Source organism: Phoca vitulina, unplaced genomic scaffold (assembly GCF_004348235.1).
Source record: "Phoca vitulina isolate PV1807 unplaced genomic scaffold, GSC_HSeal_1.0 scaffold8, whole genome shotgun sequence".
Lineage (NCBI taxonomy): Eukaryota > Metazoa > Chordata > Mammalia > Carnivora > Phocidae > Phoca > Phoca vitulina.
In genome coordinates, this window is record NW_022589711.1 from 37,149,323 (window position 1) to 37,165,643 (window position 16,321).

The following is a 16,321-nucleotide window of genomic DNA, read 5'->3' on the forward strand; positions in this document are numbered from 1 at the left end:
AGGTCTTTTCTCATGTTCCTCAACCATGAATTCATATCACCACATCATTCTCTCCTGCTCTCAGTACAAAACGTGACACATGCATGTCATCTGGACCCTCACTCCTGCTCAGGGTTGCTTCTAAATACAAGCCTACAGTAGTTTTTCTTATTATGTCCTACTTTACCAAGGCTGTTCTCCATTCTCTTCTTCAGTTTATGACTTTGCCTCCTACATTGGTAAGACGGTCTAGACTATCCAGTGTAGTAAGCTTATTGGCTCTCATCTCCTTGCCCAATATCTCTGAGTTTTCATCATTTTATTTCCTCAGGATATATCTATACCTCTTCCCACATTCTCTTCCTATCTTGGAGGTTATCCTCTTTACTTCTGATCTTTCTCCTTCCCTTTGGTTTCATCAGTGATATCTTCTTCTCTGTAGTCGATGACATATCCATTCAAAATAGTACCAGATTAATCATCACAATATAGCATTTTGCCCCACCTTCAATTCCTGCCCTTCAAAATATTTCCAGGTGGTATATCTCAAAATGAGTTTTATAGAACACTAGAACTTCAAGATGCACCTCAAAGAAAGTTCCTTGTTTAAAGAAATATAGGAAACACTGCATGCAATATGTTTCTCTTGCAAACTTATAATGCACATGAGGATGTTAAAGGTGCTGAAGACCCCAGCACTGCCCAAACTTATTAGATTATAGACCATCCCCCAGCATTTTTTAATGGAACACTTATCAACCTCACAATATACTTGGAGAAAGATGTTTTAATGGATTTCCCTGGTTCCAAATACTTGAGCCTGGGTATGTAAGTTCACTGAATCTATATCAAATAAGCCCTCTCAGATTTCCTTTCTGTCAATACTCCATTTGGTCTAACCCAGTTAACATTCAGGGTGTCAAAAAGACTGAGCACATTTGTATTTCTGAGCCCCTGAACATAGTATTTTGGCTCTGTAGAGTGCCTTTATCACCTTTTCCTCATCTAGGCCTTTCCCCTTCTTCAAGACACATACGAAATGATGTATTCCTTATGAAACTTTTCCTTGTGAAAACCATCTCGGCCCATATTGAGCTCTGCCACACACTGAGCACTAAAATAAATGGATAGAGTTTAATGCCTGTTTTCTGTGTCATTGGGGAGAATGTCTATTCTGTAGGTCATGGATCTTGTTTTACACATTATAGAAACTCCAGCACACCAGGCAATCCCTAGGGCGCACTATGGAGTTATAACCATATTAAAGGTTACCACATGGGCTATGGTGAGCGCTGTGAATTGTGTAAGACTGTTCAATCACAGACCTGTACCTCTGAAACAAATAATACATTATATGTTTAAAAAAAAAAAAGAAGATAGTAGGAAGGGAAAAATGAAGGTGGGGGGAAATCGGAGGGGGAGATGAACCATGAGAGTCTATGGACTCTGAGAAACAAACTGAGGATTCTAGAGGGGAGGGGGTGGGGGGATGGGTTAGCCTGGTGATGGGTATTGAGGAGGGTGGAGCACTGGGTGTTGTACGCAAACAATGAATCATGGAACACTACATCAGAGGCTAATGATGTAATGTATGATGATTAACATAACATAATTAAATTAAAAAAAAAAAGGTTACCACAGGTAGATATGGATGACATTGGGGCATGATAGATCGGAATTTGATTTCTGTAGTGATTGGGATAGTTTACTGTTCTAAAGACCCAGATGGAATGTACCATCACCTTGTTGGGGAAGAAATACCACCTACCATCACCGTAATCACCTCTTCAAATGATAACACCCATGCTTGGAGGAGATGAAGACTAGATCTAGATGAGGAAAGGCAGCTCTGTCCCTAGGTGAAAATAGGAATTTGCATTAGTTGACACCCAATGCGGAGAAGGGTAAAATCATCTAAGAATATCAAAGGACCCATGAAAGGGACCACTGGATTGCCTCTCTACCAATGATGAGATCACCACTCATGATCATTAAACCATGGCAACCTGATGAAAAAGAGAAGGTTGTTCTCCTACCCAGGGAAGGCAGGCAGTCTTGTGCGAGGCTCCAGTGCTTACAATGTGGCTGGTGTACAGAGCATGCAGCAACCACCTGCAGACTGTCACAGGACTGGATGTGCTCCTCCCTCCACTCATATCCAACTCTCCCGCTCTGGGTCAGTGTGGAGACACATTACATCGGAGGAGTCAAGGCAGCCTGGCTACCAGAAGCACAACATGCAACCCCCCGAAAACAATGAATTTCATCTTTCCCATAAACTTCTTTCACTGCTACAGCCCATAAGAGCACACAGCAACTGTCCGTCTCAGGCAAGTGTGCCGTAACCAGATTTAAAGGGCTTTGAGTTTTTCAGATTAGACGTTATCTGAAGTTGGGTCTGAACAGGTTCTCTAATAGTGAGTTCATAAGGAGGCTAGGACTAGAAATTTCGTCTCTTGATGCTTAGGGAGTTTTATTATGTGAGAGAAGACAGTATGGCTTTCTTCCCTAAAACTGCAGCAACAAATGATTTTCATCTTTTAGCAAAAGAGAAAGTGCATTTAATTAAAGTACAGTCTGTGAAGTGTCTTGCTACCTTCCTGGATAAAAAGTGTTTTACAAACAAAAGATTTAGTTAAAAACTATTTATAAATGGGAATGTTTACTTCTGTTTCCTTTACAATAGGTAGAGACTGTATTATGTAATGTGTGAAAATAGTAGGATAATGGTAAAAGTTCTGTAACAGGAAATTCTGTGTTGGTCCTTAAGTTAAAATTCCTAAGAATGTAGTAGAGTATTCATTAGTAGTAGTAATCAATAAGGAAATATTTTTAAAACTGGAATTTTTATTGTGGGAGTTTATTGGGTCAGTGAAGCTAAATGGCTTTGATATTTTCTGCCATGCTCCTGTTTAGAGTTGTCTTTCTGGACAATTTACACATTTGAGAGTGAAAATGAATGGTGGCCTGCCTTTTGGACGTGTGATAGGCCACTGGGGCAAGGTGGCTATTTTCTGAGAGCCGTGGGCTGTTTCTATGGTAAAATATCTTAGTTTCTTCTTTCTGTAGTAAGAATAGCTGTTTACTTTAATGTTCTGGGTGAAACCTGAGATCCCTGCATCTCTCCCCAGGATGTCCCCTGTGGCAGAGGCAGGGGGATACGACTGGCAATGCATTACATTGATTTTGACACCTTAAAGGTTATGTGGTACTTTCATACTTTCATGGACACTCTCTAAAAATGAGTTCCCGCCATCATGAGTCACACAGGTGAGAAGATTGAGGTAGGGGAGAAAGATTTAAGTGGCCCAGATAATGAGCGGTAAAGCTTAATCTAAAACCAAGGTTTTCAGAAGAAAATTCCTCCTCCTCCCGCCTTTTTTTTTTTTTCCTAAAAATACCATGGCTGCCAAAGAGCTTTGTGGCAAATCCGAGGAGCAGAGAACTAGGTGGAGAATCAGAAGATCTGCCTCGTCTTCTGGATCTGATAAGAACCAGCCAGCCATGTGACCATGGTCAAGTCAACTTTTCTGACCCTTATAAAATCAAGAGTAAGGAATCAATGAGTGGCATTAATTACCTTCCAGATGTAAAACCTCTCGCCTGTAAAATAGTATTGATTAAAAATGTGTGCTTTGCCTATCTTATAAAGTTGTGAGGCTAAAGTAAGCTGAGCATGTGGAAGTACTTTGCATTCTGTGAAGTACTGAATTATTATAGTCTCAAAGAATGAGTACTGGAGGAATTAGGAATGGGTCCCCTGCGTGTGTGGGAGCTGACAGCCCAGTCCATTTCCATTCAGGTTTTGGGAAAAGCTGTAATAAATCAGTCTAATCCCACTCTGTCCCCTCCTCTCCCAGCCTGCTGCAGAGTATCAGTCGAACAAAGTTACTTGAGTGGGTGAGCCAAACCTCCAAGTTCCAGCCTTTCTGAATAGAAGCTCCAGAGGTTTCTGAGCCACAGTGCAGAGCAATCCCTGTTCCTCCAGGTGTGTCTGAAACACTGGGGAGACCCTGGGGACAGTATGTCCAGGGAGCTGGGGAGGAAGGTCAGACAGCGCCGCTCCCAAGGCCCGGTTTTCTCTCGCACGCCTCTCCAGCCCACATGATTTTACCTGGCAGCCCCAGGAGCCAGAAAAGACCCAGAAGAAGCAGGAGCCTCCTCTCCTGATAACCTAAGTGCTGCTCTGATTGAAAGGCAGAGGGTATCAGCAGAATGGCTGTACCGAGTCGGCATTGATTTCTCCAGCCTTTGTCTGCGTCTGGTTTCTGTCTCGTTTGGAGGTGGTTACTGTTACTACAAGCAGCATGAATCATGTCTCTGTTAAAAAACAGAGCTTCAATTGTCTTACATAACCCCTGGTAACTGAACGTCTAATAATAGCAAGCCATTTACAGGTAGGGAGTCTGTCTTCCTCCCAGACACACACACACACACACACACACACACACACACACACATACATACATACACACTCACACACACTCTACTCCCAGTGTCTCACAGTAAAGTGAGACAGACAGGGAGGAGGCAGAGGGAGAAAGGGGACAGGACAATTGATTTTTTTTTTAATTTTAAAGTACATGGAGTAATCATGCATCACAGGGCTTGACGACTGGTATGTTTAACTGAGCTAGTTTAACAAACTGAAGGAAACAAGCATTCTTCTTCAAAGAATTTGAAATAGCAAGAAGCCCTACAACACACCAGACAGACACCTTCTCTACCGCTCTACAACTGTATAAAAACCCCAAACCCCAAAGATGAAGGCAGGGTCTAAGGGGTAGGAGGTGGGTCAGAAGTCACACTGGATTGGCTACTAGCTAGCACCAGCTAGGTTTAATTTTCAAAGGACTTTTTCTCCTATCCTTTTTGCTTGACCAGAGAGAGAGAGTCCAAAGGTTCTTGGCTACAGTCATTGCATAAAATTCCAGAGAGTGAAAAGCAGCTGAAAACATGGCTGCAGTGTCCCCATTAGGCAGGTGACACTGTGTCAGGCACTGTAACCTGAGCCCCTTGCTTTGAGAGAGAACCCTGCATGGGAAGACTTGTATTTTTCCAGAGCGTAATCTCTGCCTTGTAAGACACGATGAGGTCTTTTCATACACGATCCCCACTCAGCCACCCGTTAAGGTGATGACCAAAAAGCAAATAATAGGACAGGCTGAAAAAAGGACTCGAAAATTAGAAAGATGAGTTTTCCTTTAAACCTCCCATGTGAGAAAAAAAAAAAATTAGGCTCCAGACAGCAAGTGAAAAAGTGCATGAGGGAAAAATTATATAAATTTGCCACACGCATGTTTTCAGTTCCTCACTGCCTCATCATGGCCAACCTAAGAACAATCACCGAAGGCATTATTTTTTGCACGTGCGGTCCCAGGAGTCCTGTAACTCTAGATATCGTGTAAATTGGACCAGGGGAGGACTTTATGGAAAATTACAGATGGAGGCTACATCCTGCCACTCAGGCCAGGAGTACAGAAGGAAAACTTTCTTCTCTGTTTTGATTGTTCGATAACATGAAACGGTGGACGAGGCTCGTTCAAACCAAAGAACGTCCTTGGAAACACCCACTTTGAAGACCAGGGCCTGGTCTCTTCTGCTGCTCAGTTGTTTAGCGATACAAAGAAGGCATTTGGATATGGTTATATGTCAAAATGGTGTGTGTTCCCTCCAAATAGGATTTACTCTGCCTATTTTCCTTTTAGAACACTTTGTAAGTCCATAAGCAAAAGAGTTTTTAATAGAAGAAAGAAGAGAAAGAAAAAAAAAGAAGAAAAGAGCAAGGAAGAAGAAGGAAAATTACTAATGTTTCCTTATCCCCACTTGCAAACCTGGCTGGATTGCATAATAAAACCTCCACTGCTGTTTTCTGATGGTCTTTGCTCTGTGCCATATGGATGTGGCTTCTGGAGGAAATGAGTTCTAGGTTTTTCACACAAATATACAAATGCAGAACAGGAGGGATCTTCACCACTAAATCACCCCACATAACAACAGGACCATGGTGGTGGGAGGTGGCTGATGGGGCTAGAATCTTCTGCGTATTTCATTCACAACTGACCGAAGTCAATTGACCTTAAGAGTTGGTACAACGGCTGACTAAATGTTTTAATAAAAACAGCCACGAGACACCACTGCTTTCTTCGTATAAGTCTTTCCCCTCTAACTACTGTGAATATATTGCTGAAAGATTCCTGCTTCTGGAAGAGCCGGGGGTTTGCCTCTTCTCCTCCTGGCCTCACAAACTAGCCTCTCCTATGCATTTGTGAGGTGATTACACATACCTGAAGTTCCAGGGCACTACATCGGCCAGTGGTGTGTTTGGCACCTAAGCAAGGACCCGGTGAACCAGACACATTTAACATGTACAAGTGGATTATTATATTATTTGCATTGCAATAATACGAGTATTTTTGGATTGTTGCTGACAACTAGATCATAATAACCATATGTGGTGCAATAAACCACATGACATTGTATCAGAAGCTTAGAGTTCATCTCTTCAAATGACCTAGAGTTTTTTTTTTTTTTGGAAAAAGAGAAATGGTGGATGCCCCCCCCCCCCCATGAAGCATTTATTGAATGCCTATTGTCAGCGATGCACTCTTTATTCACAGAAGGGAGCTGGGCTATGCCAGGCTCTCACCATGTTCTTTCTCTTCTAACACTGAATGAAATATCCGTAAAACCAAGTACAGCTTTTTTTTTTGAACCTGATAGGCAATCAGTACATAGTGACTGACCATGTTGCTGTTGGTAGACGCTGGTGATACCAATGGCAGTGGGGATGGTGTCCTTATAAAGGCACAGCAGTTTAAGAACATCTCAGGGACAATTTGGAGGGGGTAAATTAGCAGGTCTGGTCTGCTTTATGTATTCCAACCAATGTCTGGAACTCCAGAAACTTTTTAAAATAACATGATCACGCCATGTTTATAGGAGTGCTAAGATTCTTATGAAAAAGAGGCATAGATGTTTAACTAGTGAGCTTCTCCTGATTTGTAGAATACTCAGAATACTTCTGAGAACCCGTCTTAATTTTTAGAATCATTTATAAGAATCCAAGAGTTTATTATTATAAAGTCAACTTCAGTCCAAAGCAATTATTCGAGATGCTCGTTGAATTAAGAGACACAAAGCAACATTGGTGGGATAAGGCAAAGTTAGAGTTCTCTAAACTCGTTTCAGAGAAACTGAAGAAATGGCAGAGTGGCTCGGCTGGAAGGCATCTGACTATAAATTAGAGGACCTGGGTCCCCAGCCATGTTTGTCAACTGCTGCGTGATCTTAGAAGTCCTAACCATCTCTTGAGCCTCACCTCACCTTCCTCATCTGTAAAATGGGAGTGTTGGATAAAGGGTCTTTAAGTTTCTTTCCAGTTTAACATTTGCTGATTTTATTTTATTTTTATATTTTTTTAAGATTTTATTTATTTATTTGACAGAGAGAGAGCGAGCAAGAGCAGGAACACAAGCAGGGGGAGTGGGAGAGGGAGAAGCAGGCTTCCTGCCTAGCAGAGAGCCCAATGCGGGGCTCGATCCCAGGACCCTGGGATCATGACCTGAGCCAAAGGCAGGTGCTTAACAACTGAGCCACCCAGGCGCCCCATCATTTGCTGATTTTAAAGTAAGGCAAGATGACAGAGTCATTCCTCCTTCCTCTCATTTTGGTAAGCACATTGCTTTCTCCTGATCTGTGTCTATGTGGTTTGGTTTAGGTTTAGGTTTCTGGGTTCTGGATGTCACAGAGTAAATAATCATGTCATTTTTTTTTTCTTTGTATATGTGGGAAAATCATAGGGGAATGAGTCTCCCTTTCCTTCTATGTCAATGTCTCTTCTCAATCAGATTTACACGCTGAATAAAAACATGATCATCCTGTCTGTGAGGAAGGTTCTTCCTCATCCTCATCACAGGCCCTCACTCATGCTTATGCAAGCTTATCTGGGTTATTTCTATATTTACATCTTGGCTATTTTTTTCTCTTTCAACTTGTTGAAATCCCTGGTAAGCATAAAGCTGAAAAACAAAAACAAACAAATAAAACAAAACAGCTCTGTTTGAATAATTTACTTCAGTTAAAGCAATGTAAGAAAACACTGTAACACTCAGGGAAAAAGAAAAGCTTTTTAAAATACTCCTGTATCTTAGAAAAGACCAAATAAAATGTTACATCAATGATAGTTTCATCTGTTGTTACTGTTTTTCATTTTCAAAGCGAATGCTACATACTGGGTTTATAGTCTGTGTACAGACGTGGCTATTTCTCCCAATATTCCTCAGGCCACCACATCATGGAAGCCAAGGAAGCCCAGAGCTTGCTGAGTTAGCTTTACGTAGACAGAGGAGCCCCACAGAAAACCCGATACCTGGAGCTTGTATCATGTCCTGACTAGGCACTGCCGTTACTCATGACTCGCTCTTTTCCATCTCTCTCCTGTTGCTCTGCTGGTTTAATTCCCGTCACCTAGAATACCCTCTGTTTGCCTGCCTTTCCTGCCCACGATTCCTCCTATCTTTCGAGACCCACCTAGCTCACACCCCATTTCCAAGAAGCAACTTGGGTTGACCCAACTTGGGACCCAGGGATAATTTTCATGGCTGGCAAGTGACAACTAGCCCACGTGACAACTGGAGTTACTGAGAACACCTATCTAGGAAGTGCTCAGAGAACACCAGAGAAAAAAACTGTTAAGAGTTGCAGGGTCCTCATAAAAGGAAAAAAGGCTTTAGGAACAAGCCCAATATAGGAGCCGTGGTACATAAGAGGAAAGCTGTAGCCTTGTAAATAAAAGTTGTGGCCTTGTAAAGGAAAGTTGTAGCCTTGTAAAGAAGGGATTGTTTTCGAATGGCCTGACCCTTCTTTTCACTTTTCTCTTCTTCTTCTTCTTTTTTTTAATAAAGGAAAAGAAATACTCTTTCTTAAAATGAGTTGAGACATTGCATAGAGCAACATATAGTGTCATAAAGTTTGACTGTACTAATTATGAACCTCAAATGTCAAGATTTTAATAGGGAGAATATGGGGGCACAGTGAAAATAGGCAGACAGAGGTATGTGTATAGAATCTGAACTTCATCTACCCCAAGCCCCCTCGGTCCGATGGCCACACCATGAATTATGATAAACTCTGACAGTGCTTAGCTGGGCTTAAGTGATGGGCCATGATATATTCTGATAGTAAAAGATAGAATGAAGCTCAGAAATGCTGGATGCTGTTATATATGTATATGATTTTATTTATGTGTATATTTTTATATCTATATATACAAACATATATATTTGTATGATGTTTGGCAACCTCACTCATGGTATTCCCGTGAAGTAGGCATGTGGTAAACATAATTAGCCCATTAAACAGATGGCAGAGCTCTGGCATATCTCACCATATTCTAAAATGGTGGAGCTGTGAGCAGGAACTGAAGAGAGTGCAGTGTGATGCACGGTTCACTGCAAATCTCTGTGAATCGCTACTTTCCTAAAGACAATCTGGGTAGGCTGCGTTTGGCTGAGAACTGGGGATGGTTTGGGAAGCTTTAAAAATATACAAGGGGACAACTTTTCACATTCATTCAGATATAGTATCTTCATTTTTACTTACTAGGGACATTTTTTGAAAAACAGCTTTTTATCTTAACTCATCTGTGTTCCAAGCAAACTCCCAAATTGCTGAGCAGATTAAAAAAAAAAAAAACCAAAAAAAAAACCCACCCAAATGCCAAGTAGAAACACTGGGTAAATGTGTGTGTGTGTGTGTGTGTGTGTGTGTGTGTGCGTGCGCGCGCGTGCATGTGTTTTAATTGTCTTTACAAAGTGCGTTATTGGGAAGGATAAAGTTGAAAAGAGGTTTGGTCCCGTAAACATAAACACACAGCCATCATTACAGCAGAGTGACTACATAGAGGCCAGAGCACGTGTGATCAACTTTTACTCAGCTGATGTATGTGGCCATGGCATTGCCACTCCACGGTTCAGCTGGCTTTAGAGAGCCTGTAATTAAATATTCCAGCCCAATTCTCTGTCCATTGAAATAGGGGCTAGCAGAAGTGAAAGGGTTACTGGAAGTTAAGACTTGAATTTACAAATGTATTTGAACTGGCTTCAAGAAGACATGAAACATCAATACGTCTGGAGAATAGAACTTGCACTTGACTGTTCTTTACCATCTGGTCTCAAGAACATTTTCTGCTTGGAAGTTGCATAAGCAATGAAAAAACACACAAACAACTTCCTGTACCATGTTTTTGGTCACTTATAATGACGCATTACAAAGTAAACCAGCTAAATACGAGCAACTGCGCCTAACTCCAGATGACACCGTACATTACATAACTAAGATCAATGACAGCGAACATTTTCATTTTACAAGATCTAAACTTGAAAAAATATTCAAGAATAAATAGCCTTCCTTCTAAGGTGTTTTTCTTGAGTAGTTCTGACTAGATTCTAGGCTTTTAATGTCACTGCAAAACTCTCTAATTTTTTCCAAATTAAAAAAAAATCAACAACAACAACAAAAAACCATACTGGGGAATGAAATATCCCATATATATTTTTTTAATGACATAAACTTGCCTCTTTAAGCAATAAACCATAATTTATACTTTTTTCCCGTGGAAAACTTTTATACATCCCTGTTTTTATAAACAGAGATGCTGATATCATTTACATTTTTTCATATGATACAGTGATACAGGGTCATCCTTGTGAATCCTCTTTGCTCCCATTTTTCAGTAATACACTTGTATTTTTCTTGAGAATCGGAGTCATCCCTCACTGCTCAGTATAACAGCCCTAGGCTAAGCTGCAGCCCACTATTCACTGCAGTAGCTCACTGGTGTCACTGTCCCCGTTTTTAAGAGCCATCTCCTTCCAAACCTCTATGCTAGATATATTTTCTAGTCTATTTTGGGTTGGAATGTCAGGTAAATGAGTGCTACAGAGACAATATTGCTTGAAAGCAGGGTTTGGTCAGAGACTTTGGGGCGCTCATTTGGGTGTTTGAAGAAGACGTTTTTATTTACTGCTTTGTTAAGGGTTGTAATTCAGGAGTCTGAACTGCCAGAAATCAAACTTTGAGGTGTTATTGTGTAACACGAGTGTGACATTTATGCTCTTTTATTGCAAGTGTTCTTATTTTCAAAGAAGTTGCTCAGTTGGGGTGCCTGGGTGGCTCAGTCGGTTGGGTGGCCAACTCTTGGTTTCGGCTCAGGTCATGATCTCAGAGGTGTGGGATGGAGCCCTGTTTTGGGCTCTGCACTCAATGCGGAGTCTGCTCGAGATTCTCTCTCCTTCTCCCTCTGACCCTCCCTCCCCCCGCCCCCGCACTCTCTCTCTTTCTCTAAAATAAATACATAAATTGTTAAAAAACAACAACAACAAAGAAGTTGTTCAGTAATCCATTCTTTTTTTAAAATTTTTTTTTAGAGAGAGAAAGAGCAGGGGGAGGGGCAAAGGGAGAGGAAGAGGGAGAATCTCAAGCAGGCTCCATGCCCAGCTCCACAGAGCCCCATGTGGGGCTCGATCTCATCACCCTGAGATCATGATGGGGTTCATGACCTGAGCCAAAATCAAGGGTTGGCCGATTAACCAACTGAGCCACCCAGGGGCCCCTCAGTAATCCATTCTTATTTCTTTACTTGTAGGTTTCTGATCCATTCCACTTCACTCCCTTGATTTCTGCAGGCAATGTGATTAACACGATAACTTTGAGAAGTAAAGAAATAGTACACTTTTTAGGGTAAGGTGAGAGTTCTTGAAAATTCGTCATAGGGACGGAAGCAAAAATATATAGTCAAATTAGAACATTTCTCTGGACTTCCAGTTTTTCCCTAGATTTTGAACAGGACTCTTGCCTTACTGAATGCAATGAAAAGATTTAAAAAAATTGTGACGCTATTTATATTAATTTAAGTATTCAGAAAAGTAACATCTGATCATCTTTTCTCCCTTTCCCCCAAGGGCAAATCAGCATAATTCACAATCTGTGATAGTTAGGATAGGGACTGTGTTGAAATTTACCTTTTCCCTATCTCTGAAAATAGAGATTTTTAAGCAATAGAGATTTTTAGTTTTCTAAGAAAACAGTGTTAAGATTGTTGGGGAAGGAGGGCACCTGGGTCGCTCAGTCGGTTAAGTATCTGCCTTCAGCTCAGGTTGTGATCTCAGGGTCCTGGGATGGAGTCCGAATCAGGCTCCCTGCTCAGCGGGGGAGCCTGCTTCTCCCTCCGCCTGCCAGTCCCCCTGCTTCTGCGCTCACTCTCTCGCTCTCTCTCAAATAAATAAATAAAATATTAAAAAAAAAAAAAGATTGTTGGGGAAGGAAAAGGGAGAACCATGTTTAACTTTTTAAATACTTTAAAATACACATATCTGATAAGCTCCTGATAATTCTTATTTTGAAGTCAGTTCTTAAGAAACTCTGTTAACACTTTGAAATCTCAGTTCAAACTACATAAAAATACTCCATGAGGATTCATAGTTTCAGTGAATTCAGATCAGTTGTCTATTTCCTAGTAGGTCTGAACTGGTGAAGTTTTACAAAATAAACATCTTTAGCTTTCTAGAATTACATTTTTTACTTGTTTGATTTGTTAATTTTTGTAATGTGTTTATACAATTAAAAATACTATGTCAGAGCTAGGTCTATTCATTACAGATTATTTTTGGATAAAGAGAGTTTGCAAGAAAGTGTCGATTTTACAGCAGTCAAGGTTACTGCAGACTAAAGCAGAAATTCAGGCATAAACTGGTCTTCCACCAGTTTTCCACAACATCATCTGAGGACATGGTTAATGAGTTCCAAAATTCATTCACAACATTGTTAATCTTTTAGGAATCTCATAACCTTGCCTGACCTTTCCATAATCGTGAGAGAAAAACCTTGACAAAATTAGAACCAGTTGTCATGTCCTGCCTTCTTCCTTTCTTCTATTCACTTTCTTTTTCTTTCTTTCTTTCTTTCTTTCTTTCTTTCTTTCTTTCTTTCTTTCTTTCTTTTTTCTTTCTTTCTCTTTCTTTTTTCTTTCTTTCTCTTTCTTTTTTTCTTTCTTTCTTTTCTTTCTTTCTTCCTTTCTTTTTTCTTTTTCTTTCTTTCCTTGAAACAATCAAAAGACTCCACGTTTTCAAATTCCATAGAAGACTAATGATTGAATAATTTTCTCACATCTCTGTTTGCACTTTCGCAGTCTGGTTGCATTGATTTGTGTCTCATAAGTAGACATTTCCTTTGTTGGTTACAAATCAATGCTATAGAACAAACCTGCCAGCACATTCCCACCTCCCCTGCTCCCCACCCCCCCTTGCAGTTTGAAAAACAAAGCAGTTTTCTTTTTAAAAATTAATTTCATTGGTTAGTAATATACTAAAAGAAAAAAAAGCCCCAGAGTTTTTTTTTTTTAAAAACCAATCCGTGGGAAAAAGAACTCCTCCCAGGCTGGTCTCTGCTCCTTTCTCACCACCTAAAGCAGAGAACTGCCTAGTGGGAGAGCGGCGCTCGGCTGCCACGGCTCCTGGTGTGCTCTGTTAACCCAGTTAAGGTCCTCGCCTTCATACATCACAGGGCTGCCCAAAGCAACACACTGTGATGTCACAGTCAGATATGATTTCATGGCAGGAAACAAACAAAAAGGCAGAAAAGGTTGAATGTATTCTGCTTTTATTCAAATCTTCTAAGAGAGGGCAAAAGGGAAGATACCTTTTTTTTCCCAAGAGAAAGAGAGCACAAGCTTTCTCATGTGAATGTGAAAACTCAGTTCTGAAGGTACCCTGGTGCTTTCACCCCAAGTGGATAAGTATGAATAAAGAAGCACAAAGAAGTACTATCATCAATCTGAATGCTCTTACCTACACTTAGCTACAGGTGGAAAGCGGGCAGGCACGATTTGATTTACCTAGATTAAAAGAGCAATTTTCTGTCCTCTTTTTTTTTCGTTTTAAAAATAGCCAATCGATTTTGGCCTCGCTATTGCTGACTGTACCAGGTCCATTTCAATACACCGCTGATTAAATGGTATGTTCATGGCTGAAGGCATTACAGCAGGAACAAGCAGAAGCTGCCGAAGGAATGGAGACGGGAAACCAAAGCCCTCAGCTCCAGAAAGCCGACAGGCTCACCCTGCGTTCGGGACTCCGTGAAGGCCACAAGTACCAGCCCTTCGCCAGTGGACTGCAGACAGCACACGTGAACGAGCTGAAATATGATTCTGGGCGTTGGAAACCTGGAATTCATTTAAGCTTTTTAATTCTGACCTTAAGAATTAAAGGGGGAAAAAATCAAAGTCCTTTGATTTTAAAAAAAAATACGGATGGGGGGATATAATATTGTGTCCTAAGTTGCAATGACATTGGAAATGAAGGTGGAAACTGGCTTTGCAGAAACTGGCCTATTAAACTGCACTATGAAAAAGTTACATTTTCATAAGTTACAGTTAGGGTCATCTACCTGAAGGGGATCTAGTTAGAGACCCTAGTTGGTGAAATTGCATGAAAAAGAAACAAAGAAAGAATACAGGACTTTAATGTAGGGTGACTCTATGTTGGGATTCACCGGGCAGCCCACAGAAAAGTGAGAAGATCTCCACTAGTTCTGGGCAATAACCATCTGGATTATCATGAGAAAGTACAACCTTAACCAAAGTGTGTGGCTGGAAAAATAAGCCAGGGAGGGACTCCTCCAGGTCACCCTTAAAGAGACCTAAGAGCCACGGATGTTTCTTCAGAAAATGCAAAGTCCACCTGACAGGTGAAGCTATAGTTCCAAAATGGATCCGAGGACACAGGAATTGGATCTGGGAATTGGTGAAATCCAGTTTTAAAAAGTGAACCTATTTTTTTGTTTTTTCCTTGTGCCTACTGCTTCTTCCCTCCCCCCTCCTCTCTCTTTTTTTCTCTCTCATTATTGTTTACTTAATCTGAATCCTGGCCTTAATGGACACTGAAATGTGTCCAGAGGTACTATTAAGATAAGAAATTTCAGGAAGAAAGATTTAATGAGGGGCTTAGGAGTTTTGGGAGGAGGAAGAGAAAATTATTTAGAGAGAAATGAGGGAAAAACTAAGTTAAATATCAGAATCAGCATGATGGCTGTCCATGGGCTTGTGAGAGACACAGATGGTCTGCATTCTCCAGAACAAAAACAAACAGGAAGTAACAGGGCCAGAGCCCCCTCTCCCCTCCATTCCTCCCTCGGGTAAACTGGAAAAAAAAAAAACAACAACCCAAAACCAAAAACCAAATCCGAAGTGCGTTCAGATCAAAAAGTTTTCCTTTAAGTGCTGGAAAGTGACCAAAGTAAAAGAAATACGTGAGAGCTAGTTCTAGCAGGTAAAATGTCAAAGGGACATCAGATCTGGGGGGTGGAAGAGAAACTGGGAATTAAACCTGCACGCTTTGGAGAAAAGTCAGACTCTGTAGCTAACTAATGTAGCAGACAGGTGGCAAATTTGAATTCTGGAGGAGAAGGAAGCGCTTCATTTTGGGCAGTCCGTTTTCTGAAGGAGGGTTGGGAGGTGCTGGGGTAAATGACTACTCTGGGGTGCAGAGGGGGACAAGTGTCTTAGAGGAGAGCAGCAGACAGCTAAACTAGGGAGCTGTCTGGGGCACACTGAGTCAGTTAGGCTTTCAGTTTGGATGGTAACAAGCTCTCAGGACACGGCTGTGACTTCGAAAAAACCGTTGCTGGAACGGATGGCTATTTGCAGGGTTAAAAACTTCAAGCTCTTCCATTCCTGAGTCTGAATGCCCAAGTTCAGCAAGCGTGTACACACAAAGCAAAAAAATCCACAAAATGGGGGGTTCGGGGCCAGAGAGGAGGTTCGTGAAATGCACCCGTCACCTCCTTGCCCACAGCCCCAAACAGCACAGGGTTCTGGCAGGGTTACTGCCAGTGAAACCGGAGATTTACAAGCCTTCCTACAGAGATAAACCACCCCAGGTCCCCTATGACTCCAGGCAGCAGTGAGGACAGTTTTCATGTTCCAAAACTAATTGGACAGTAAGGAGTGTCTGTATGAGTGAAAAGGGGGTGGGAGTGGAGGATGGAAATAAAAGGGAAAAAAAGTGTCCTTGTTGAAAGTTTTAAATTACAGGCTCAGTAAAAAACTGGCATTCCACCACATCCGGTCTAGTTACCAAATGGAAAAATAGGGTCATTAACATGTTTATTTGAATTACATTAGTCCTTCTCTTTCATATTTAATTTATTCTGTTAGAAAAAAAAACACAACACTCTGCATGTTGGTGAAAGGCGGGAGTGTAATGGATCGGGGAGCTGAAATGCAATGATCTTTACCCATTATCTACCCCGCTAAGGCTTTTCAGAACTTACTAGTATCATTCGG

The 16,321-nt window shown here is 41.2% G+C and overlaps 1 protein-coding gene across 18 annotated transcripts in view; it reads right to left on the reverse strand.

Moving 5' to 3' along the window:
• ZBTB20 (zinc finger and BTB domain containing 20) overlaps positions 1-16,321 on the reverse strand; it is a 797,562-nt gene that overhangs the window by 80,967 nt on the left and 700,274 nt on the right. The window contains exon 1 of one of the 18 annotated variants that reach the window (XM_032406594.1): positions 1,748-4,518. The exons of the other annotated variants lie outside the window; for them this stretch is intronic. The gene's annotated coding sequence lies outside the window, so the exon portion shown is untranslated. Of the gene's footprint in view, positions 1-1,747; positions 4,519-16,321 lie in introns of those variants that run through there. 18 annotated transcript variants of the gene reach the window in all.